General features: G+C 29.2%; 1 long non-coding RNA gene across 1 annotated transcript; it reads left to right on the top strand.

The window, feature by feature from the left end:
* The first annotated feature begins 135 nt into the window (after positions 1-135).
* LOC133665865 (uncharacterized) lies at positions 136-27,342 on the top strand. The gene is made up of 3 exons (XR_009829293.1): positions 136-221; positions 25,744-25,950; positions 26,874-27,342. It is a non-coding gene; the product is annotated as an uncharacterized LOC133665865 (long non-coding RNA).
* Positions 27,343-27,602: the final 260 nt, after the last annotated feature.

Below are 27,602 nucleotides of genomic sequence, written 5' to 3'. Positions count from 1 at the left end.
TTTGATGACTTAAAACTTAATAAACTTAATAAATAAATTAATTTTTGTATTCTAATTTATAAAAGTGATCGACTTGAATAAGAATCAAAAGTGATCCTGAATCGGCGATAAAATTAATAAATATTTTAATTCCAGATAAAAGTGATCCATTTGAGCTTCTTGATGGATATAAATTCTCAACTCTAATATATGACCATTGATTACGCGCAGGACGGCTATGCGTATGTATACATTTCGTATAATAATAATAATACAGATTAATGCCATAATCATTTATAACGGCACTATCGATATCATATCACTTCCTGCATCCATGGTAGGATGCATAGACAAATCTGATGCTTCCTATAAAGCATCGATCAAGAAAGAAAGCTGCGATGCAGTCCTTTATTTTACTTTCCTCGAATCTAATAGAATGTTCGCAATTAAGACAGTAAAATTGAGATTTGGAAACGCGAATCCACAAAAAAAAACAAGATCATTCTGGATACCGACAAAGCGGCCCTATTTTCTTCAGAATTAATATGAAGAATTTTAGAAATTATACGAAATATAATAGTAATTTAATCATCTGTTCTTTTTTTTACATTATCTTCAATTAATTATAGTCTAGTAATATGAATGTAATATGAATAAATTGTTTAAATTAGAAGAATAATGTTTAATCGATCATAAATATATTATGAATATTATGAATTATGCAAATTATATGGTTTTTATTATATTGATACGTATTTTCGATTTTAAATTTTATCTTAAAAAATCAAGATTTATATATTTCGATAATTAAAAATATGCAATTATAAAATTTATATTTATTTTCATTTGAATCTAATTATTTTTCTAATATTACTATAAAATTTTAATCTTATGTTTTATATTTATATTTCGGTCAGTAAGATAATTATTATATTATGTATATGTATTTAATTATTTCTATTCTAATCACATATCTATATCATTAATATGTTTAGATAACTTACGTATTATAAATACATATTTACTTCAAAACAAGCAAAATACTAGAACATTCATTTTTGTTTCTTTTAGATGATTCGAATATTTATATATGAAATATCGACACATCTTTCGTGACAACTTTTTATTAATAAAAAAAAATAAATAAATCGTCTGTCAACGGAAATTATTCCTGGCTACAGAGATTTGGGTAATCGAAAAAAATTATACATTTATACAAATTATAATATATACAAATTATATTAGATAACAATCAATTATTTTGGAACATTGGTAGTTGTTCATCTATTGTTCATCTAATGAACTTTACCAAAAAATATTAAAAAAAACTAATACCAAAACTAATATCATTCCATATTATATGTTTCTCATTAATTGTTTATTAGTCTTTTAAGTATTACAGAATTGAGATTTATCCTACTTACTCTAATATTAAAAAAAATTTTAAATATTAAAAAAAATTTAATATTACATAATATAAAATGAAACTTAAGATTAATTTAATAAAATATATAATAATAATTTAATAAAAAAATGTAAATAAAAGTCATTTTAATTATTTTATAAATAATTTTCTTTAACTTAAATATTCTATATATATAAATGATCATTATCTTCTAATGTACAATTCAATAATCAGTTTAATTTAATAAAAGATTAATTTTATGAATAATTGACATTAATCTTATAACAGATATATAATGCTTTCAATGAGAATTTCAACACGAATATCTATTTGATCAAACTTATTACATCACAATCATGAACGAAAAATTTATTACTATAATTATTTGATTGATATATTAATCATTAAATATGAATTCATTATTATATTTTACATATAAGTATATATTTTAATTCTGTTTTTTTTACGTAAAAAATAACTTTTAATTTCTTTGTATCAATATACTGACTATTTTAATTTTTTATATATATCTTTTTCATTTATATTTTTAAAACATATCTTATTTAATTTTGAATATTCAATTTTGAATATTAAGAATGCTGTTTTTTATACTGAATCGATAATGTTAAGAGTAATTCTAAAATGACAATAATAATTTAAGTTTAAGCACAGTCTTATACGTGCTTTAGATTTAAAAAATTTGGAATATAAAAATGTTTTGTTTGATTATCATTTTAATGTCATTCTCAATGTTATTAATGTAATTAATGCAGCATAAGATAAGATTACAATTATAGATGAGAAAAAGAATAAACACATTATTTTGCAGTATTTTATATGTATCAATATTCAATTCATATCTATTTAATTAAAAATTAACTATAAATTTATATATTTAAAAATTTAAATTTATAATTCATATATTTGTTTATTAAAAATATAATGATTCTCATTATTTCTTCGATTCGGACTTATAATCGTTTATATGCTTCAAAGAAAAAGAAGATATATATTAATAAATAAAAGAAAACGGGAAATAAAAAAAAATAGAAAAATTGTGCAATTGAATTTTGTTACTGCCATTTTTCTTTATTGTAAAGAACAATAATTGTTCAGATACTGAACACTAGATATGGAACAGATAGGCTTCTGCAAAGACAGTGTCGTTTTTGAGAAAAAAACTTGATAACCCTTCGCTTTGTACATTTAAAAACAATTTGGCATAATTGGAGTGTCAATACGGTTCTGGAACCTAAGACTATACTTCTAACGGTACACTACACATCTCAACGGTAATAGAAGAACTTTACTGCAAATACGTGTGCAATAGCTTCTTGAGAAACGACGAACTTGTGAGTGGTCCTTAACTCATTCTAGGAATTTTTTTTGGATTAAGAATAATTACTCAATCAGGTAATTAATCCATAGAATTATTGAATAGTGTACCCTACTGAAATGTACCTGCAAGCTCGCGAGATTAATATAGAGAGGGCTTTAGAGAATACCACCATTTTAGGAGAACTTTTTGAATTGTTAGAACTTCGAGAACTAGAACCGTTAAAATTTTCTGAACTGTTAAATCTTTCGAATTTTTTGAATTTTATATCTTTCAAGAACTTTTTGAATTTAGAACTTTTTCTTAACATGTAATTTCGATTCTTAATGACAACTGTGATTAACATATAGACTAATATATATATAATAGCTAATCCTTGCAAAGAACTTCTCTTCCATCCTATTCCATCCTGTGAGGTTTTTTTTCAACAATGAATTATATATTCCACTTGGTCTAAGTTTCAAATTTGACTATTTTATTTTAATATTTCCTCTAACAAATTTTATTCTTTTCTTTTACTTCACTTATTTTTATATATTTTCTTTCAAAATTATCTACGACTAATATCTTCGAACGTCATCTTCATTTTCCAGATCGAAATCTTATATTCATATTTTAAATAGTTTGATTTATATTAAATCAATTTTTTTTTCAATTTTTTTCAACGTCCTGAATGATATTTCTTTTTTAAATCAACGATAAAAATCATCATACTCGACAAATAGTTAATCTTTCATTTCAATGATTAAATATATTTATATATATTATATAATAATAAAAGACAAAGAATAAAACAAAAATTTAAACTCTTCGGACTTTCGTTTCTTTTGTTTTATTTTCAATTTACATATTCTTTTTTCTTTTATATTTCGAGTATTAAGATATCGAAAATTAAAATTAAAATATGTTTTAGTCGTATTCTGTAGAGAAAGGGAACATTTTTCTTAGATTCTATATTTATAAAATTGCAAAATTATTTTTCTTTACCTAAAAATAATACCGAAGATAATAAATCCAAAGATTTACAGTAACGATTAACGTTTCAAAGAGAAATATTTCTTGTTTACAACTATCTTAAAAAATCACATGCATTTCCTTTATATTCGGAGATACAATGATTCAAAAATTCTGATTTTAAAAATTACAAAATTATATCATTTTTATTCGATGATAACACATCATCAATGTTACAAACACCACAGAAAATCATTTAAATATTTCAAAATTTAAAAAATTGCAAACTTATGTCTTCTTTCTTCTAATATAATCCCTTCTTCTAATATAATCCTTCTAATATAATCCCTGAAGTCATAGGTGTAGAGAAAGGATTGAGAGTCTGTTGCAAAATATTAAATAATATTACTACAAATTATTAATATAGAGAATTAAATCTCGTTTGCAAAAATATATTTAAAATAGAATATTATGAATAAGAAAGTTTACAAAGATTTATAATTATAAAAATTATTATGAGTTACAGTATGTCTACATTTTTATAATTAATTTAAATTTGTAATTATAACGTTTAATTTTAAAAGATTTCATCAAATCAACAAAACTATATAGATATAGATTAAGAATCTCCGTGAGATTAATATTTTTTTATATGTTATAATCCTATAATATAAACTATTGTTATGTTTCTAATGTAAATTTGAAAAATATTCATAAGGAAAATATTTAAAATATTTACACCTTTAAAATTATAAATTATACAGATAAAAAAACTAAATATACTTCAAAATGATTTGTTAAAACATTTATTATTTCATCGATTGATATTTGTTTTTCATTATTTCTTAATAACAAATCCTATACTTTCATATAGGTTATGTTCATTAATGTTACATATTATATATTCATTATATATATATACAATGTGTTAAAATTTTAAAACAAATGTTCTTACATTTTATATTTTATATTATATATTGGATTTTTATATATATTATTATATATGAATAAAAATTATATATTATATATTCGCAGAAGTTATATTAAAAAATAAACATGACGGCCGAATAAAATATAAATAATATAAATTTATATTAGTTAATAGCTAAAATAATATTCGATATCAAACTACTATACTTTAAAAATTAAACAAACGTGTTGCTAATATAATTTTAATACAATTTTTTATATATATAAATTATAAAAATTAATTAAGAAATATAATAATAGAAAAGTATCATGTAATTATTAACTGAATGAAAAATACCGATATCAACAAAAGATATAAAAGAAAATTTTTAACGATATATATATAAATAACGATAAAAACTATTTATTTCATCACAATTTGACGTTTATACGACAATTTTTTAGATATATAAAAGAATACAATACAAATTGCAAACATATATATATGTACATATATAGATATATTCACTTCTTTATTATTATTGAAGATAGAAAAATAAAAAATAAATTTTCAAAAAAATTTTAAAAGATCAAAAACGCTGCTACCGCGAATTCGGGTTCGAGAACAAGCAGAAATACGACATCGAACAAAAACTAGCAAAATTATGTGAAATTCAAGCATGAAAAGTTGATTTTGATCAAAATTGTAACTTTTCGTCACGAAAATCGAAAATCTTACGTTTGGCGAATTCTCCATCGAAAACGTTCAGAGAGATGTTATCCGACACAAACTCGCCCTGTCACGTTAAATTCTGGAACAAAAAATTGATTTCGATACGTTATTTACTGCTTTACTGCACGAAAATCGAAGTTTCGCCAAACTCTGCTTTGATAATAGTTCAGAGTGACGTTTTCTAGCTGACGCCCTCGACTTACGTTCAATTCTGCCACGAAAATTCGATTTTGATCAAAAATTGTAGCTTTCCGACGCTAAAAACGCTGCTACCGCGAATTCGGGTTCGAGAACAAGCAGAAATACGACATCGAACAAAAACTAACAAAATTATGTGAAATTCAAGCATGAAAAGTTGATTTTGATCAAAATTGTAACTTTTCGTCACGAAAATCGAAAGTCTTACGTTTGGCGAATTCTCCATCGAAAACGTTCAGAGAGACGTTATCCGACACAAACTCGCCCTGTCACGTTAAATTCTGGAACAAAAAATTGATTTCGATACGTTATTTACTGCTTTACTGCACGAAAATCGAAGTTTCGCCAAACTCTGCTTTGATAATAGTTCAGAGTGACGTTTTCTAGCTGACGCCCTCGACTTACGTTCAATTCTGCCACGAAAATTCGATTTTGATCAAAAATTGTAGCTTTCCGACGCTAAAAACGCTGCTACCGCGAATTCGGGTTCGAGAACAAGCAGAAATACGACATCGAACAAAAACTAACAAAATTATGTGAAATTCAAGCATGAAAAGTTGATTTTGATCAAAATTGTAACTTTTCGTCACGAAAATCGAAAGTCTTACGTTTGGCGAATTCTCCATCGAAAACGTTCAGAGAGACGTTATCCGACACAAACTCGCCCTGTCACGTTAAATTCTGGAACAAAAAATTGATTTCGATACGTTATTTACTGCTTTACTGCACGAAAATCGAAGTTTCGCCAAACTCTGCTTTGATAATAGTTCAGAGTGACGTTTTCTAGCTGACGCCCTCGACTTACGTTCAATTCTGCCACGAAAATTCGATTTTGATCAAAAATTGTAGCTTTCCGACGCTAAAAACGCTGCTACCGCGAATTCGGGTTCGAGAACAAGCAGAAATACGACATCGAACAAAAACTAACAAAATTATGTGAAATTCAAGCATGAAAAGTTGATTTTGATCAAAATTGTAACTTTTCGTCACGAAAATCGAAAGTCTTACGTTTGGCGAATTCTCCATCGAAAACGTTCAGAGAGACGTTATCCGACACAAACTCGCCCTGTCACGTTAAATTCTGGAACAAAAAATTGATTTCGATACGTTATTTACTGCTTTACTGCACGAAAATCGAAGTTTCGCCAAACTTTGCTTTGATAATAGTTCAGAGTGACGTTTTCTAGCTGACGCCCTCGACTTACGTTCAATTCTGCCACGAAAATTCGATTTTGATCAAAAATTGTAGCTTTCCGACGCTAAAAACGCTGCTACCGCGAATTCGGGTTCGAGAACAAGCAGAAATACGACATCGAACAAAAACTAACAAAATTATGTGAAATTCAAGCATGAAAAGTTGATTTTGATCAAAATTGTAACTTTTCGTCACGAAAATCGAAAGTCTTACGTTTGGCGAATTCTCCATCGAAAACGTTCAGAGAGACGTTATCCGACACAAACTCGCCCTGTCACGTTAAATTCTGGAACAAAAAATTGATTTCGATACGTTATTTACTGCTTTACTGCACGAAAATCGAAGTTTCGCCAAACTCTGCTTTGATAATAGTTCAGAGTGACGTTTTCTAGCTGACGCCCTCGACTTACGTTCAATTCTGCCACGAAAATTCGATTTTGATCAAAATTGTAGCTTTTCGACGCTAAAAACGCTAAAAACCGCGAATTCGGATTCGAAAGCGAACAGAAATACGACATCGAACAACAAATACGACATATCACGTCAAATTCTGCCATGAGAAATTGATTTTGATTAAAATTGTAGCTTTTCGACAAGAAAATCGCTGTTACGGCGAATTGGGGATCGAAAATGATCAGAGAGACGTTAGTTAATCAAACACAACAAATTCGCATTGTTGAATGATTAAATTCTTCCATGAAAAATCAATTTGGACGAAAAATGTTGCTTTTCGTCACGAGAAACGCTCCTACGGCGAATTCTGCATCGAAAGAAAACGTTCGGAACAGAACGCGGTTAAACCGATCTCTCCAACACAAACTCGCCCTGTTACCGTCAAATTCTGGAACGAAAAATTGATTTCGATAAGTTACAGTAGCATTTCGGCACGAAAATCGCTGTTACGGCGAATTTGTTGTTCGATGTCGTATTTCTGTTCGCTTTCGAATCCGAATTCGCGGTTTTTAACGTTTTTAGCGTCCAAAAGCTACAATTTTGATCAAAATCAATTTTTCATGCCAGAATTTCACGTGATATGTCGTATTTGTTGTTCGATGTCGTATTTCTGTTCGCTTTCGAATCCGAATTCGCAGTTTTTAGCGTTTTTAGTTTTTAGTTTTTATTGGAATATTAAAAAATAGGAAGTGAGAGAGTACTTAAAAAATAAATAAATAATTAAAAAATTCTAATTTTTTAAATTATTATATAAATTATTACATAAATTTTAAACGTAATATATCGAAATTTAAAATTTTGGAAATGTGAAGTTGAATATACTATATATGATATAATTAGTAAATTAAATTTACTAAAGATAAAAGAAAGCTACAATTTAATTTTCAAGATAATTAAATATACTTGAGAGTTAAAAATACTCATTGAAAATTTTAAAAAGAATAAAGAATAGAAAAAATTAATATATAAAACACTTCGATTATTTATTATAATTTAAACATTAAAATTTTTGCTTCAAATTTAAATATTATGTTGTACTAATAAATTAAATATATCGAAATTTTGCGAATTTTAAATAATAATTATGTGATAATTATGTAATAAATTAAACGTAAAATAATTTTACGATGTTAAATAACTTAACACACGATAGGCTTGTTTAATTTGTATAACCTGTCTTTCGGAAAGAAATTAACACGAAGAAAATGGAATACGATTTTAATTTTTTGTCATTCTTGTCACGAAGAATTATCTTATTGCAATAAGTCGAAGATACCAAATATAGAAGTAATTTAAAATATGAATATAATATTTACTTAAAAAGAATTCAATAATTTTTTCTCTACAACTTTTTTCTATCTTTCCAAGTAATTAATTAATTACAGTAATTAATTAATATAATTCTTAAAATTTAAATTGTATTTTTTGCAAAATATATATTTTATCTTTATTATTCAATTTTGAGTCATATCAATCTTTTAATTTTGAACATACTTTGAAGTAATTATTTATAATTTTTCATAGAGTATTAGTATATAATGCATTAATATATTTGTGACGGTATCTTTGAAGATTTTAAAGATTTAAAATTCAAAATAAAAATTGTTATATAAAAATTTCTCTATGACTTATTAATTAAGTTATAATAGTTTAAATTGATGTTTGTTGAAGCGAGATGAAGATAATTCAAATTGCTTATAATTTAAATAAATATTATTTAAATGTATTTTAAATAAATATCAATCGACATTTTATACTAATTAATTTTTGCATTTATTTTAAAATCCATTTGGACTCTCTAAAGATAAATATATTTATTTGTTTTATTTTATGTTGAACTGTGTATAGGTATTATGTAAATTGAAATTAATAAACACACACACGCACACACGTATAAAATTATTGATACAAATTACAAATTTAATCTGCACTAATAAGTTATAATGACGAAATAAAAATTTTTTCTATGTTTGCACGATATATAATGACAAATATTTTATACAATTTTATATATTTTATACTTTAGTACAAATTATCATTTCGTTTTATTATTATTGAATAGATAATGGTTTTCTCTAATAAGTATTCCTAATTTACTATTACTGTCCAAGAATTTCAAGAAGGAAAAGAATTAAAAAATGATAAACAATAACAAAATAAAAACTTGAAAATAATATCTTATGCATTCCATGTTATGTTATGTTATAAATTGTACTTTCTTTACGAATTTTTAATCGCATCACTTATTCCAATTCGAATAATTCCATTTGCAACTTTCTTGATATAAAATAAATCCTATCTTATTTACCTCGTTCAATCTGTATGATCTGTTCGATTTAACAATTTGTTATCGATAAATCGAAGTAACGAACGACAGATTGTAAGACGAAAAGTTTTTTGTCAAATTATATTCGAAATATAGAATACACACGGTCAACTTCATGAAATCATTTATGCTCCTATATTAAGCCTTGCAGAAATGTAAAAATAACCATTTATATTTTATAATTTTTTAATTTACAATTAAAATTATAAAAATAGGAATTACGAGTAATTATCGACAAAATTAACGTTATATTCTAACGTTATAAAAAAAACGTTCTAAATATTCTACTAAATATTCAAAATATTCAATTTTTCAACAATATTTATTATGTTAAATTATGTTAACTTTCGAGAGTTTTAGTTTAGAGAAAAAAAAAGGTCTATCTTGATCTTATCTTATCGGTTGTTTCCTCTTATTTAGCTAGTATTTAATTTCCATTTCCTTGATTTTTTAGATTTATAGGCGGGATTTTCACCCGGCAGAGCATCCGCCGATGCTGTGCGGTATGATTTCGTTACTTTAGCGAGGACTAGGCGCTGGGCTTGGCCTAGGATGCGCAATCCTGATTTATTAAGTCTATCGCACTATGACGCCGCTGCATACGTTGGAATAAATATACCATTGTACAGCATTGACATACATGCGTGGTCCAAGCCCCAGTCTCTTTTCGCTATCGTTAAGGTTACTGCAAGAGCGTTGAATTTTTCTTCTCGCTTTGATTCTTCGCACGTGTGTCATTATTCGCAGGCCAGTATCCAGATATACGCCCAAGTATCTGATGCTCGTTTTCATTCTCACCTGGCGACCTTACAACTTTAGAATTGGTGGTCTTCTGGAATTCAGCGTGCCTTTTAGCAAAATCATTTCGGTCTTCTGCGCCGAGAGGATGAGTTTCTTCTTTTCCCATCATTCCTCAATTATTCCAATGACGATCTGTCCCGCCGTTTCGATTTGGGCGCGACTATTTCCGGAAATTATTATCAAGAGGTCGTCCATATATGCGACCGCACGCCCCTCCGTCCGAGAGTGTCGTCGAAAACTAGGTTCCAGAGACTTGGGCCCAGGAATATGGATTCTTGCGAGTATCTCCTTGTGGCGTTCTTTGTAACGAGCCCGCGTTTGCCTACCATACGTCTCGCAAGTAGTCGGCAATAAGAAGGAATAGGTTCCTCGGACAACCTCTCTCTCGCAAGCGGTACAACATGCTCGGCCACATACATGGTTAAGTGCTCCCTTGATGTCAAATAAGATGGCGAGGACATACTTGTCCGTTAATTCTTTTACCATTTTCCTCATTTTTAGGATTGCGTCTGTCGTCGATTTTCCCCTTCGAAATCCGTATTGGTTTGTGGCCGCGTACCGACTGTCTGAAAACAACGGTCTTTCTGCCAGCAATTTCTCCAGACACTTCCCAATTACTGAAAGGAGACGACAGATCGGGTGATACGAGGCCGAATCCGATGCGTCCTTGTCGGGATCCTTTAGTAGGCCACGGAGCCTTCTTTCCAAGTCTCGGGGAAGGTACCGTAGCACAGATAGGCAGAAGGTACCGTAGACAGACGTTAAAGAAATCTTGCAGCTCTTTGCAAATGATGACGTGGGAGGCCTTAAGAATTTCGACCTCGATTCTATCTAAGTTCGGGAACACGCTCCATCTGGAACGCCTTTCTCGCCGCGTACATCCTCCTCTTGCGCTTGGTCAAGAATTCCGTCCACCATGAAACTGATTTCACATGCGCCTTTTTCGGTTTCATCGCATGATTGTACGCCTCGATGGCGATATCCCGCAGGGCAATCAACGCAGAGGAAACTCTCTCAGCCGAAAGGATCTCGGCGTTTAGGCGTTCCCCACTCCGCAACTCCGCGATACACATCCGGAATTTTTCCCAGTCTGCTGTTTTTATGTTATATCTGAGGAGTATCAATTGGTATTGCTGGCCTCGCTGCGGTGCCACACTTGTCAATATCACATTATGGTCGCCGATTGTCCATCCTTCCATGACAAAACACTTCCTGACGAGTTTACTTCGAACACCTCAGGACACAAAAGTTATATCAATAATCGAGGCGTCAGAGTGCAGAAGTGGGGGGTGATTACGACTCGTTCAGCATCGTGAGATCAAGACTCGCCAGGGCAAGCTCGATCTCCTCGCCACGGGTATCCGCATGACGACAGTGCCATAGAGGTGATCTTGCGTTTACATCGGCCGAAATGATTAATTTCTCTCCGGGAAAGGTGGATGTGATTCAATGCTATCGAAGCATTGAAAATAAATGCTTGCGAGATATATTCGTCCGAAGGACTCGATCACTTCTACACACACGCAATAAACGTCACAGATGAGTCAACTTGGTCGTCGTGATCATTGTTATTCCGGCCATGACCGCAGTGCCGGATTTGCCTCCGGAGACCACGAGTACACGCCGCCCGAATCCGATGAATTTCCCTTTCGGGTTATATAGTTCCTGCATGAGCAGGATGTCGATGCATTCATCGTCCATGATCCGTGCAATCTCGAGGGTGACACATTGCGCTCTCCGCATGTTGAGAGCCAAACGTAGTTCGCATACATCTTTATAGATCTTACTGATCATAGTTCGTTCGTAGTAGGATCTGATTCAAAACCACCTTATAAGAAGGAGAGGCCTTATCCATCACGGCGTGTGATGATGTCTTTCCGCTTCTCTTGCACTTATGGCAAATTAGATTTTTGTTTTTGTTAGGGCAATTTTTGAAGGCATGGCCTTCCTCCGCGCAATGGCCTCCTTATCGTTCCGGCAATACTTAGCTGTATGTCCAAAGTTGTGGCACTTGTAGCATTTCGTCGCCACTAGATAATCCTGTACTCTGCAGCAGTTCCAGCCAATGTAGATCCTCTCTTTTTTAATAAGAATTTCGCGTGCTTCTTTCGAGATTTTGAACATTCAATTACATCTTTCTTTTTTCCTGTCATCGGTTTTAAATGTTAACTTTGTTAATTTGTCGGCGGAACATTTCTTTCGTGTTTGTTCTGCTCTATAAGAGTTTTCATTATCTCCTCGTCATTATTAGCTCTGGAAACGTCATATATTATCACTCGTGGATATTTCTTCGCCGGGACACCGACCACGAAATCAGCCTCTCTCAGTTTTGGGTACTCGAGGAGGGTCGTAAGGTCTTTTTGACCTGCCATTTCTACGAGGATTCCTGCTTTTTTTTTATATGCTGCTAATTTTTTTTATATGCTTAACTTTAAGTTTTTCCGCTACAGGCGAGATGATCTTTAAAACAGCTTCCTTTGTTTTCTCGGAGCTATTCCCGATTCCTGCATCAGATGGAATCATTGTTATAGAGTTCTGTGGGTCTTGTTTCGTGTTTGTGAACGTCGCAATCCGCGCTCCGTTTATGTCATATTAAGTTTGCCCAATTGTTGTTGTATGACTTTTTCCACTGCGCTTTCCAGCGTTTGTTGCTGATCCTGTTTCCCTGTTGCAATACCATTATCTCTAAATCGCTATTGTAAATTAGACTCCACTAAAGTAGTATCTGGATTTTTGCCACCCTTGATGTTCCTCGGTCATGTCGCTTCGGCGCCATTCTATCGTTCGGGACTATTTCCCCACGTCGTCTCGATGCCATCTTATTGTTCGCGATTATTTCCCCGGTCACGTCGTTTCAGCACCATTTAATCGTTTGGATTGAAATTCCCGGTCACGTCGTTTTAGCACCATCTAATCGTTTGGATTAAAGTTCCCAGTCATGTCGGTTCGCGCCGCTTAATTCTATTTAGTAAATTCGATTTCTATTAGTGCCGTATTGCTTTGCATCGCGAATGCCCTTTCAATGTCCTAACGACGTATTACTTCTATTTTATAAGAAATACCAACTAAAATTACTTTAATTAAAGATAGTTTTAGTTTTAAAAAGTGTACAAACCGCCCGTTTATTATTAAAGTTGAAATAAGTTGTAACGTAATAAAAATACTAGAAAGTATTTTTAGATTTAAAATTTTAGTTTAAAAAAAATATTTCTTTTACATTGAAAAAATTAAAAAAATTTTTAAATTTTATAAATTAATTTATTAAATTTTCTTTTGAAGTTTAAAATTATAATTTTTAAAAGTTTAAAAATGTTTGATTCTGTTTGTTTTAATTTTCTAATGAAAAGTGAATATTTTAATCTTAATGATGAATATTTAATCCAAGCTTAGTATTTTATTGCCATTATATTTTCAGATATGTGTTTTACCAAAGGACCAAAGGTTCCTATATCTAATCTAACCAAATTTCTTGCTTCGTTTCATTATTTACGTTTAAAAGTGATAGAAAAGAATAGCTTTAAAGTTAACAGTCATGCTTCTGCATAACATCTTAGGGCTGCCTATGTACTTTGACAGTATGCAATGACAGGCACATTGAATGAATTTTTTCCTTATAAAAGAGAAAAAAAATATTGATATATTTATTACATAAAAGTCAGATGTTAATGTTTGACTTATTCCAATAATATATATAAAGGTTAATTTTTAGTTTTATGATTTTATAAAAACTTATACGACATTTAAGAACACAAACCACGAGATTAGACTACTGTAAGTTCCACATTGTCGAATATTTACACATTCTCGATTTCCACGTAATAGAGTTAAATAATATTATTTTTAATTAGTAATATAGACAATTAAATCTTGCTACAAAATATATTTAAAATGAATTATTATTATTACGAATGTTTATCAATATATTTAAACACCAAAATTATTATGAATTTAAATATTTCTGCATTATTATAATTCTTCTAATTATATCGTATAATTTTAAAAAGTATAATCTTCAAAATAACAAAACCATGAAAATTAATATGGAGAGAAACTATATGTGAGATTTATATTTACGTATGTTCTAAAATTCTATTATATAAACAATTGTTATAATTGTTATAATTGTTATAATTTTATAATACAAATTGGTAAAAATATTCCACAGAAAAATAGTTAAATTATTTACATTTTCACACTTTCAAATTAAATAAATAAAGAAAACTAAAAAACACTTCACTAAGCACTTATTAAAATATTTATTGTTTCAAACCACTGATTTTCTTTTTTTATTTTTTTTACTGTCAAATTTTCAACATTCATATAGGTTATAATCATTAACGTTACATATCTTTACGTATTATTCTTAGCAATATTTTGAAATTATGCATTAAATTTGTTTACATTTTTATAATTTATATTTCACATCGTATTTTTAAATATATTATTAATATATGTATGTGTATATATATACGAATATGATTTACAAAATATAAATTCACAGAATATCTAATTGGAATATAATTAAACGTGACGGCAAAAAACGACATTTAAATTGAATATTCTAAACGTATTTTAGCTGTTCTATAACAGCATTCGATTTAAAATATTTTATATATATATATATATATGTATACATATATTTACAACATATTGATCATACTGTTATAAATTAATAATGTATCACGTCTGTTAACAATATTAATATAATTTTGATATATATTTAATTTTAATTAATTAACTAATTAATTAATTATGAAATATATGGTATCATGAATTTATTTATCAACAAATAATACTAATAATTCTAATATTGTCAGACTATATATATGACTGTTTTTCATAAAAATATATATTATTTATAGTATCAAAAATCTTTATTTTTCTCTAATTTTCAGCTTTGTAAAAGGATATTAAATATATATATATATATATATATGAACACAAAAAATAAAATCGGCCTTAATTTTTTTAAATTAATTTAGATAAAATGTCGAAACAAAATATTTTTTTTAATTTAAAGATAATCCACTTCGTATAAAATTTATTTTTCTTTTTCATTATTAACTTGTTAATAAGAACAGTATATATATAGTTGGTCGCAGAAGTTTTCGTATATTTTATACAAATTCAATTGTATTTGTGTTATCGAAATCAAACATAATTTTTTATATAAAATATTGCGTGTATAATAATATGAAATTTTTTTTTATTATGAAATATCATTTCAAAGCAGTGAAATCGATTTTTGAAGTTTTAATATTATTTTCATTTCTTTATATACTTTCATTTCGTGATTCGAGATAAAACAAAGTTTTAAATTATAAAATATTGAATTCTAACTCTATTATCGGAGATAGATAGATTATCTATCTATCAGATAGAACAAAATATATTTCTAGAAGAAATTATATGCAAGACATGGAAAAATGAGATTTGATTTCACATACTCAAAGAAATTTGTCCAAAAATAAGTTATTTTATATATGATATTTTAATATAATGTTATATATATTTTTTCATTGAAATCAAATATTTCATAATAATTCAATTTCTTTATTAAGATAGTAAAAAAAAGTTTGTGATATGCATTAAATTACAAGTAAAGTCTCGAATAATCAAACTAATAGTAGTAATATCAGTAGTCTAAATGTATAGTATAATTTATTAATCCAATAATTTATATTAATGTGTTTTATGTGAAATATGACAATTTTAATGTATACTACCCGTTTATATACATTATAAAAAAAATATATATAAATATATATATATATATACACACGCTTTTTTCAATCAATTTTTTCAGCGTTTTCATCTCTTATTTTTTTATCTTCAAGTTATTTTTCAAATTGCTAGTACCATTTTGCATTTTTTTTCAATGCTTCTTTTTTTTTTAATTGCGTCTTTTTAAATGCGTACAAATACGCATGTTTACTGAAAACACCATCAGATTTATATTTATTTTCGCTCATAAAATTATCTTCAATATTTTTCCATGACTTAGATGTTCAATTAAATATCTTTTATAATATCAATTTCAAACATCTATCTAATTTCATCAAGCCAATCTCTATCATTGTCTATCATTGAATATATGTTAAATATAAATATAAAATATAAAAAAATACAATATATAGATATCGAATCCTCTAATAAGGAACGATTGCTTTCATCTTAAAATTTTCAACGATATTGTGTGGTAAAAATGTAGATTCTAAATTGAGACGTTGAATTCAAATAAAATCTATTTCTATCCTAACTTTTAATTGCTAATGTATAATCTCCAAACATGTATATCCGCATCATCCGTAGATAGACTGTCGAGAACTAAAATTTTATTTAAGTAAAATGAATATTTCAAGAAAAATTAATACCAATCTTCTTATCAAAGCTAATATGTTCATTCCGTTACGTGATACGTCCTTTAGATAAACGAATTTGAACTGAAAAATATTCGCAAATAAATTCTTCTGATATCTCCTTCGATATCGTTGAGAGTGACGTTTTCAAGCCGATACTCGCGAATTACGTCGAATTCTGCCACGAGAATTCGATTTTGATCAAAATTGTAGCTTTTCGACGCTAAAAACGCTAAAAACCGCGAATTCGGATTCGAAAGCGAACAGAAATATATATCGAACAAAAACTCGCCATATCATGTGAAATTCTGGCATGAAAAATTGATCTTGATTAAAACTGTAACTTTTCGACAAGAAAATCGCTGTTACGGCGAATCGGGGATCGAAAACGATCAGAGAGACGTTAGTTAATCCAACACAACAAATTCGCATTGTTGAATGATTAAATTCTTCCATGAAAAATCAATTTGGACGAAAAATGTTGCTTTTCGTCACGAGAAACGCTCCTACGGCGAATCCTGCATCGAAAGAAAACGTTCGGAACAGAGACGGATAACAACGATCTCCAACACAAACTCGCCCTGTTACCAATTCTGGAACGAAAAATTGATTTCGATAAGTTATGTGACATTTCGGCACGAAAATCGCAGTTTCGGCGAATTCTGCTCTCATATCGTTGAGAATGATTATTATATAGTATTATTTTCGAGCGGCCAAGTATCACGGGGTTAGTGGAGTCGGAGAAACGGAACGAAGAAGAAACGTGAATTAATTCAGATAGAGGAAGCCGATATACGGGATGACAGCGCGTGAGCCGGGACGGAAAGACCAGGTGGGTGAGCAGCCGAATGGACTTTCACTTCCGGCGGAGATAATAGCGCGTGTCTAGAATCTACTAAGCAGACACGTTCCGGGGCCAACTTCGCGTACACTGTGTTTCGCTGTTTGCAAACACCCATATTTCGGACTAATTATTCCTTTCGTCGATGCCACACCGATAAATTTGTCATTTGTCCCACCGAGCATCTTAATTAAACGACGGTTCGAGGAAGAACGATCGCTGATTATCTTGTCGGCGACGGTGATTAAAGTTTAATAGGGAGTGTCGTTTGAATGAAAGAGATTTTACGTGAAAGAATACGAGTAACGTGAAGCTTGGAAAATTGTCATCAGTAGATATTCCTTCTTTGTTTCGAATTATTTCTCATTCTACGATTCTCAAAATGTATTTTGTGTATTTTAAATATTATACGTGTATTAGATCCTTGGATATTTTCTTTTAATAAGTATTTTTTTATCGAATAAAATGTTCAAATTATCTATACGATGCCCAAATTAGTTCACACAACAAGCGCTCCCATCGTAAAAAGATAAAAAATTCATCTTATCGTATCCAAAACCGATAACCGTCTCGAACTACCACCATAATCATATTCAAATTCGCCGATCCATTTAAAAATTCATCAGACGATCTACCAAACTTTCCCCGGTTTATCAGCCGATACACTTTTCCGGAAATTAGCTCTCGGCTAATTGGTATTAAATTTCTGCTGCGAGCTAAAGGATTATCATCGTAACAGAAACGATTATTCGCGCTTGCGGGAAAGCAGATATGGAAGAGAGAGAAAGAGAAAGAGAGAGAGCGCTAATAAATTCCTACGCGTTGCTCTAGCTATCGCAAAAGGGAGAATTCCAAAGCAGACCGCATGTTGAATTCCGCGATGTCTGCAAGTTTGATGCAATTTGAGCTTGTGTCGCTTTTCTCACTCGTTTGAACGGTGAATATTTTTCTTCGAATAGCTGACATTGTCGAAAAAGATGGCGCAGAGAACGTGAGATTTTCGAACAAAAACTCGAAACCTAATTCATTCAAACCAAATTCGTATTCTGATCATGAGTCAGAGGCATTGTGAATTCTGAATAACATCGAATACTTTTATATTATATATATTCTAAGATATCTTTGAATATTTTTGAGAATTTCTTAATACAAGTTTAGTACGCGTTTGAATGTTTCCAAATGTCTGAAAATCTTTGTAATTATCTGCAAATGGTTTCCAATATAATATAAATATTTCTAGATAAACATGTTTGAAACATTTTGATAGCTTGGACAGATTCGAATATTTGCAAATTCAATTGTGAAATTATCGAAAGTAATTTTAAACAAAAAACGATATAGATATAAAAATCTGTCCCAAAAAATAAAATCACTTACAATTTTTATTTATTTTTGTAATTAATAAAATTAATAAAATTTAAAAGATATTTAGTTGAAAATTTATTTGAAATATCTGCATACAAATATCATCAGTCATCATATTCATAGTTATTTTGAAGAAAAGAATTTTAACAATACGTACAATTAAATATAAAAATTAACTAATAAACGCCATAGACACGAAAAATATGAAAAATTTTTGAACGGTTCATTATCGAGGCGCGTGAAAATTCTTGATTGCCGATTGTGAAATTTTGTCGCCTCTAAATTATAATAATCTATCGGTTATTCGGTGGATTCGAGAACGGGTTGGTGAAATGAATCGTTCCGATTTCATTTCAATTATATCATTTGTTGTGTATCTCGAAATGATTCGATTACAATGGGTAAAATATGACGCGATTAAACGATTCACCGTGAAGATAATTTAATTTCACGATGCAGAGTGGACAGAGAATGATAATTGACGTTTGACAGTTTCGAGAGCTACACGCTACACTTCACTACGAATGTTTTTTAATCGTAAGAGAACCGATCGAGTGGCCATTAAAATGATTCGACAGATATATTTATAAAATTCGAAAATCTTGTTAATCGTTGCGATTTATTCGCTATCGTGGTGTTACGGAATTATCGTTATCACGCCAACGGTGTTAATATCTCGAATGAAAAATTTTCGATTAAACGCGAGCAATTGTGAATCGAAAGTAATTGTCCTGGAAATAATGAATTCGTTTTATTTTTCATCGTTGGCCACAGAGAATTTTTCATAAATGCTAAACGTTCACGCTAAACGTTCATTTGATAAAATGAATTGTAAATAATTATAAATTTGTTAGTTCGAAATTATTTCCGTTCCTTTATGTCATTGACAATTCTATTGATTTGTTATTGATTCGAGAAATCTCTCGAAATAGAATTTTCATGGATTATCTCCAATTTCTATTATAGAGTTCTAGTTCAATCGTTTCTTAAAGATTTTTAAGAAAATTCAGAATAATTAAACGATTATTTAAATAACTGAGTATTCTCCGAGTAAACAACAGAGCTCAAAATTGTTTAAATTGCAATTTGAAGATTTATAAATTCAATTAAATCGTTATTTGACACGTTTCGAATTTGATTTAGCGAGAAAATTTATTACTAAAATTAAAACTGAATGAGAATTGTAAGTATTGATTAATATTATTCAAATTAGTTTTTTAATTTTAAAATATTAATTTTTATTTTAACTTGTAATTTTTGAAAAATTTATCTAAGAAACTTTTATATTAAAGAATTTTTTAATCTCTTCGTTTTACGCGTATAATATTTTCGAAATATTTATTTTTACGTTCCTTTTAGCTTCGACGAAACGATTAAATTTACATAGAAAACATGAATTTCGTTTAAAAAATAATTATTACTAGTTATTCATCTATGTAAATTTTAAACTTCATATTTGGAGATGTTATATTTGGTAAAAAAAAAAAAGGAAAAAAATAAAATTATAATACGATATATAGAATAACTATAACTGTAACTTAATGAAATATTCGTTATTTACTCCTATATCATTTACAATTAATATATTTGATTAATTTTTATTTATTTTGTAATTTTATATTATATTCGTATATTTTTTCAAAAAAAAATAAACAAATAAATAAAATCCATCGCTTCTTATTTTCGTGTCAAATTATATAACGAGACGTATAAAAATTAATAAAATTTATAAAATTTATAAAAATCGATACATTATTATGCGTAACATTTTCCTTTCGGATAATTTTTCTTTTTACTTTACTTTATTATTCTTGCGTTTCGAAAAGAAAAATTGTGGCAACGCAGAGAAAAAAGCTACGAGCAATAAAAGTAACTACTAGATAATTAAGATTTTAAGCTTTACAGAGCTAGCTGCTAGTTGCATTGCCTTTTGTTCGCTATTATCCAAATCTTGTATAATATGCATCGACATTGCTCGTGATTATCCATTGCTCTGCCTATATGGGAAACTGGTAAACAACATTGCTCTAAGGTAAACAATTGTTTTTCATCGCTAGATATCGATCATCGAGACCTAATTACAGTAAATATATAAAAGATTCAATAAGAAATTAAAAAAAAAAATATTTAATAAAAAATAAAAGATTTTTATTTCGAAAAATAGCAAGGAATCTTACTTTTCGATGCATTGAATTCGCCTGAAAAAAATAAACAAAAATTCGAAAATAAAAGTTAATCATCGCCTATTTAAAATTTAATAAATGAATGTATTTCGGTTCAAATTTTTTTTGTTCATTTTTGCATCGCTATATTTTATAGCCACTCTCTATCGATTTTAATAATTTTAATTTTTCGTGATTTATATTAACAAGGTAAGGCGATAAAAAGAGGGCGACAATCTTCAGAGATTGTTCTTTCAACATCGAAGCGCACCAAGAACTTTAAATTATATATATTAAGCTCTTCTCTAAAATTAAACATTCGACCGAATTTTCTTCCCCCAGTCTACATAAAATTAATTCAGAGCGTAATCTCGTATTAGCACGCGACAGATAATTTAATTCTCATTCGCGTAAACATTTCTCATCCACTAGGCGAACTACACACCATAAAAAGAAAAGTCATTTTTAATTTCAGAATTAAACGATAATTGACGCGAATGGAATTTCGAAGACGATTAAATTTATCGAGCTTGGCGCAAAATTCTAGCGCGAAAACAGTTTTGCGAAACTCCGTGGCGAGACGAAAGAAAGCGTCGAGCGATTCACAGCGTTGCACGAGTTCGTATCAGGCGAGCCACGTGCAAATTCGATGAATCGTTTGTTTCCGTACGAAGCACGTACTTTCTGCATATACAATAAACGCGTCGCACGCGTGCAAACAGTCGCTCGCTCTTTCCTCGTTTCCAGCCAAACCTCTCTGCGCGTACTTTCGATCGTTTCCACATTCCGGACACGTAGCGGCATTATCGATGACAGATCAACCCTCCTTCCAATCCGTCCTCATTTTTTTTTTTCCGTACTTTCGTCGACGCTCTCTTCGTTCGATCGATCGGATCGACGATAAATTTTCGCCGAGGCCGATTACGCCGTTGTTGCGTTATCCTCGATTAACCTCGAGCTTTTCACAGAATGCCGAGGACGGGGATAAAGGGGATACTAGGGAAGAATTAATTTAAATCACTTCACGGATTGCGGGATAATGAATCCTCAACCGCTACGAAACAATTCGTAAAATCGAATTTCTAATTTTCATTGCATTCTTTTTTTCTTTACATTGGTCCTCCTTGTTGATTCTTTACTTTATTTCCTTTTATTCTTTTGTTCGATTTTTATCCCCGTAAATTGGTTTTATTTTTCTCTCAAAATTGAATCTATCACTAGCTTCCTTTTTATATTCCTGTTTGTTGAAGAAAGAATTTTCGATACAATTGTTCAATCAGGCTTGATCGTTTTCTTCTTCGTGTGCAAAGTAACAACAGTTGAATTTGATTCGCATGTACATAAAAATGAAAGTGAAATTAGCAAGTTTGTTTAAATTTCAATTAATTTTTAGTAATTATTGTACATTTGAAATAATACATTTTTATTATATACACGTATATTGTATTTATATGTTAATTAATTATTTACGATTAGTAAAATTAGTTACAATTCAACCGTATTTTTTTATTCCTTTATCAACTATTTTAACTTTCGTAAAAATTTATTTCTGTAATAATATATTTATATGCATATATAATTTTTTTTAAAAAATATATATCTTGACTACGATATTTAAATGAATTAAATATTGTGCAGAAATATAACGTAAAAATCGGACTACTTTTTCCCTGAGCAATGCCATATTCTCTCGTATAAACAATATACAGTTTATACAGATTTTATTTTTGCGATTGAAAAGGCAAACGAAATAATAGACTTGTTCCATTATTATTCTTAGATTCTCGATTAATATTCGCTCTTTTTAATTAAACGATGAAGCATAGATGACACAGAATTCTTGCGTAAAAATTCGCAGCGGTATTTAAGTATATTTCCAATACATCCAATACATGACCAGAGAAATTTCCTGAAATTCCGTTACTTATCCGAGAATCGAACGTGACGTGAAAACGAACGAGGCAAATCTCGTTTGCAGCTCGACATTTAACAAAATGAAACGTCAAACGTGTTTTTCGACGAACGAAGACATTATGACGTTTATCTCATTGTTGCAACTATCGATTAGTCCAATGACTATTATTCTTAACTTTTTAACTATCCATCTATAGGGTATCGATAAATATATCGTAAAAATAATTTTGGATGAAAGTGTCTGTACGTTTCTTTTTACAATTGCAAAAAGCAAAGAATATAAAGTTGATCAATATTGGCAGTTTCGATAGTTTCGATATTAATATTTTTTTCGTTATGTTTCTTGATCATAAGTTTTCAAATGTTTAAAATCAAAATGAATACTTTACAAGATATTTTTTCATTATCTGTTAATAAATATTTTTCTAAAATAATAATAATAATAATAATTGTTATAAAGTTTATTTCGATAAAACAATATTTTCCGAGAGAATGTAAGACTATTATTATGAAGACTATTATTATTATTATTCTTTTATATTATAATTATAGATAATAATTACATTTCAAAAAGAAAAGATAACATTCAATGATAATAAATAACATTATTAACAAATTATTAACAAATATTATTTTTATTAAAATTTCATATCAAGAAATTTCCACATCATTTAGCATCTTCTCTCTTTCATTTTCCTATTCTAGAGAAAACTATAAATAAGAATTTTGTATTTATACATATCGTTATTTGAAGCAATTAAATCCATTCATAATGTGTTTTTTTCATATTTTTATACATAATAGTCACAATAATTAATTTATTTACAACTACTCGTACGATACCAATTCATTCAATAACTAATGTAATGTTCTAGGAGCAGAGAGTTGTTCCACCCCGTGACCAAAGAACGACTTCATTAAATCGATATTTCGATGTCACTTCTTGTACCGTGATTTCTGTTCCACATTATGGCTCGTCAACCCTAATAAAAATATTACAAACAATTCTATAAATATTTTCTGGATTTTTGACACCAGAAATCCTACAACAATATTCAAAGGATCAAATTTTCTTTTGAGTCTAAAATACGCAAAGCTTCGTGCGAAACTGCATTTTGTGTTTAGCCATGGCCAACAGGGGTTCCGAAACTTTTCGTACTCTCGTTTCCTTCGAACGGTGGCTTCTAATTACTTTCCGTAAGTTTCCCTTCTCCCAGCTGACGCTACGCTTGTACCTTTTTTTCTTCTTTCTATCATTTTTTTTTTGGAAAATCGTTTTCCTTTTCACTTTCCCTTCCCGAACTTCACTTAAAAAGAAAAATCCTTGCTCAACCATCCTCGAGTGTTCTTTTGCCAGTTCGTTCGAAGAAGAAAAAAGAGATAGAGATACTGAGAGAGAGGAGAAGGGAGAGAAAGAGAGAGAAAAGCTGTATAACGCGCATAAGTGGAATATTGAGATATAATCCACCTTTTTTAGCGCTCGCCTTTCTTTTCTCCTTTTTTCCCCTCTTGGTCGAATGAAAGCGGTGGCGGCCGGCTATTTCCGGTTTTACCCGCTCGCACCCTCGAGTTACTTTCGTGCGTATAAAACTTATTTTTATCGCGGTGACCACGGATCGAAGCTTTTCATGCGTGCAACAAGTGCGCGTATACGTCTATCAATGACTACTTGTGTTTCATACGCTTCAATCGAAAAAAGAAAAAAAAAAAAAAAAGAAAAAAAATGATATTTCACTAATTAATCTTTTATTAAGACAGATAATTTTAATAGGATGAAATCTTTAATTTTTTCCTAGTTTCTTCTAGTATTATAAATCTTTTCCATGAAACGCGTTCCATTTATTTTGAAAGGAAAAAAATATTGGAGTTTGGTCGGAATGAATATATTGTATGGATTTTTTCCGGAACCATTATCGAGTCTTGTATGCGTACGATGGAATACAGAGATAAATTGATCAATCGAGAGTTTGGAAAAATTTTTTTTTTATGCTACAAAAATAATTTTATATCAGAAACAATGCGAATATCGTACATTCTTTCTAATTGTCATTAATAATCCTTACGTGTGTATCGAAAAAGATATTTCAATAAATTTGGATACTAATATTACCATTGATATATTTGCGATAAAAATAGCGATTTTTATATATTAAATTACGGCAACATAGGTATCAAAGTGCTTAATAAATAAATTCATATACCGTGAAAAGAATCTTTATTTTGTTTAAAGTTGAAATGAATTATAGTATGTTAAATTTAACGATGATTTATTATTCCTTTGTATTACTTATTTTTCATATTCTCTATTAATTAAATTCGTTTATTACAGAAAAATCGTTCATAAAAATTTAAGTTTTAAGAATCTTTTTGTAAATATTCTCGTATTAATTATATTATAAATTTAATATATTGCTGGACGAAATATTCCATTGAAATAGCTGGTTTTTAATACACGAGATAAAATCGCAAAACGAATATATTATAAAAAAAAGAAAGCGAAATTAGCACTTAATTATTCTGTTTTTGTAAATCATGATCAATAATTTGATAATAAATGTTAAAGTTTAAGAAAAAAATAATATGTAACAATATTAGTAATAAATGATGCAAAAATAGTGTTATAAATAAAGAATTTTATATATATGAATAAAATATAGATATAAATACAAGAAGTAGCTTTTGAATGCACAAGACTGAATATTAAAAAAATGTTTAATTTTATATTAAATATTCTTTAATTACTTGGTAATTTCAATTTTGTTTTTATCTCTTTCTTCTATCCGAGTTTTTATCCTCTATTTTTTTTCTCTTAGATGATTCAAACCGATACTTTTCCTACTTTCAAGATGCTAAAAATCATTGGCATGAAGAAGACATTGGCAGTTGATAATGTTGAAAGATTGCAGAGTGAGAAAGAAAAAGAAAAAGAATGGAAGGAGAGAGGATGAAAAGTGGACATGGTTGATCGATCTTTCCACGAAAATATTTCGAAGAAAGACTGTTGTCGAGGGTGGATTTTCGTACGTAAGATAATTCCTCGTATCACAATGGCGGAGAGTTGAAAGAACGATGAAAAGGAAGCAGATTGTTCGCTTCTTCTGTTATCGAATTCCACGTGAAAAGAACCAATGTTTCTCGATTACACTTTTATATTCATATTTCTCGTTCTCTCGATTTCTTCCATTGCATAAAACGTTATCTTCCTCGATATTTGCCTAATTATTTTCGATCTTTGCGACATTTAATTCCCCATAAAATATCGTCGTTTAAAGATAAAATTTAAATAACAATTGATTCCAATGTGATTGCAGGATGATAAAAAAAAGTTGAAACATTAACATTAAATAATCGAAAGAATTTTATTCGCAGAAACAAATGTTAATTTCACGTTTTAAATCGAATTATTCGAACATTTATACTTTTTAATTAAAATATATGTTTGAAATTTAAAATTTAAACATTTAAAATTGTAAAGCTTTTAGTTTATACACGTACACACATATATAAATATATATTTAAAATTTCAAATTGAAATATTCAAATGTGCCGAAAAAATATACTTGAATTTTAAAATAAAAAAATCAATTAAAAATCAAAATCATTGTACTTTTTATTGCTCGAATATTTTTTCATGTAAATAAGGGATCCTTCTTTACTTTTCGTTCGAAAATTTCAAAGCTCGTAAAAATGTAATTTATCCTAAGAAGAATAGCACACACACAAAAAGAATTTTTATTTTTCAAAAGTTACGAAATAAGATAAGAAATTATAAGAATAAATAAGAAATTTTAACAAAGAAAATTATCTTCACATATTTCCTCGCAACTTTGTGAATGGTCTTTATTGTTCGCCGAAGAATTTTTTTTCACCGAAACATTTTTGATTACATATCGCGTTTCCATAAAACGTGTTCAAAAGTTTCACGGATTATGATATGTTCCAGGTACGTACACATCGAAGCATCAACCGTGTGACAAGCGTGGCTTGATGCGAACTGAATTTCCCACGTGGCCGGCAGACACCAACGCAATTTTATCACCATTCATTGTACGTATCACGGTGTCATTGATACGAAATACACGCCACTATTGTTCGCGCGAAAAATCGCCCGAATGACGGATACAATGAACATTACACCGTTTATTGCATCGATTTTAATCGTTTTAACGAATTTCGATACCGTCATTCGTGTTATTCTTCCTTGTAATTGATTTTCTACAAACGAAAAATAGAACTTTTTTTTTCTTTTTACGAAGATTTGTCACGATAAATCTAAAAATGAAAGATGAACAATTTGGTGATCTTCATAATTTTAGCTTTTTTCAGCATATAGTTTATTATACGAAAAATGTAAATAGAAAATGACATTGTACTTTTTAATGTTAAATATTAAAAGTTATATGATATAATAATTTGCACGATATTATTTTGTAACTGATTTATAGAAATATTTTGAAAAACAAAAAAGATAATTTAATTATTAATTCTAAAGCTCCTTTAACAAATTACATAAATTTCTTACTCCTATTCAAAATTTATTTCAAATATTCAACATTACGATTTACGAACAAAATTATACGTGTACCTTTTTATCGAAGTGAAGAAGTCGCCGGGCCCGATTCAATAAACGTCCCTCCTCGATCAACGAACGGCCGTATTTGCTTTTCCATTA

This window comes from Apis cerana, linkage group LG3, assembly GCF_029169275.1.
Source record: "Apis cerana isolate GH-2021 linkage group LG3, AcerK_1.0, whole genome shotgun sequence".
Taxonomy (NCBI): Eukaryota; Metazoa; Arthropoda; class Insecta; order Hymenoptera; family Apidae; genus Apis; species Apis cerana.
Note: the sequence above shows the minus strand (reverse complement) of the source record. Positions and strands in the feature narration are given on the sequence as shown.